The sequence below is a fragment of the Chlorella variabilis genome (assembly GCF_000147415.1).
Source record: "Chlorella variabilis unplaced genomic scaffold CHLNCscaffold_30, whole genome shotgun sequence".
NCBI lineage: Eukaryota > Viridiplantae > Chlorophyta > Trebouxiophyceae > Chlorellales > Chlorellaceae > Chlorella > Chlorella variabilis.
Window position 1 is genome coordinate 222,965 of NW_005435058.1, and position 1,233 is coordinate 224,197.

Below are 1,233 nucleotides of genomic sequence, written 5' to 3' on the forward strand. Positions count from 1 at the left end.
TGCGGTACGCCTCGCCCACCCAGAGCACCCCCACATGGAGCCGCTGCCATTGCGCCAGCGGGCGGCAGTGGGCGCGGCGCCCTTCAGCGACGCCCAGCGCTCGCTCGAGATCGAGCACGCGTGGTCGCAGCTCATCTGCCGCACAGACGACTTCCACGAGGAGAGCCGCATCGCCGTGCTGCCAGCGTGAGCTGCCCCGACGCAGCCAGCCTGTGGCAAGGCGCGCCTTGAATGGTCAGCTAGCTGCTTGGCGTGCAGGCGCGTGGGCCCTTTTCACTTGTCCCGCACCTTTCCACTGCTGTCCATGCCCCCAACGGCCTCTGCCCCCTCTTGCCCCTGCGCGTGCTTGTGCCCGCCCGCCGCAGGTGCCTCAATCGCCCCAAGGGTGCCGGCATGTGGATGACGCTGCGCGTGGCGCGGGCGCTGTTTCCTTTGCAGTGGGATCACTGGCTGCAGCTGCACAGCGACTGGCTGCTGCAGCACGAGGGCCAGCTGGATGGCTGGGTGGTCTTTGCTGTGGATGGTACGGTCCTGCGGCGGGAGCAGTGGGAGCAGCTGGAGTCCTGCCCCGAGGCGTATTTTGGCCGGCAGTACCAGGCGCTGCACGCCCTGTACCGCCAGCAGAACCCTCTGGAGGCCTGCCGCTGCGAGCGCTGCGGCAGCACGCTGGCGGCGGCGGGCGAGAGGATGCTAGCCATGCTGCACCTGTGCATGATGACGCAGCTGGCGACCGCCGGTGGGCAGAGTGTGGTACTGCGGCAGGGCGCTTGGGTGCCCTGCTTGCCTGCGCGCAAGATGAGCCTTGTCAAGTAGCAATTCTTTGTGCTGGGCGATCTGCTGCCTCACCTGCCCCGCCCCGCCGCCCCGCCGCCCTGCCGCTTGCAGCGCCGGCGGGCACGCTGCAGAGCGACTTCCTCAAGCACGGCCCCCAGGGCACGCCTCTGCAGCTGCAGGAGGGCAGCCCCCTGCGGGTGAAGCTGCACCTCTGCGCCGCCGGCAGCCGCTACCGCCCGTGCGCAGCCGGCACCCTGCCGCCGCCGCAGCAGCAGCAACAGCAGCAGCAGGCAGGGGAGGAGGATGAGGAGGAGCAGCAGGAGGCTGCCGCCCTGGATGAGGCAGTGCAGCAGGTGCTGGCGGAGGAGGCCTTGGAGACGCAGCCACCGGCGGCGGCCCCGCACGGCGCAGCTGAGGCTGAGCCTCTGAGCACGCTGGCAGGCGTGGTGCACCGCGATC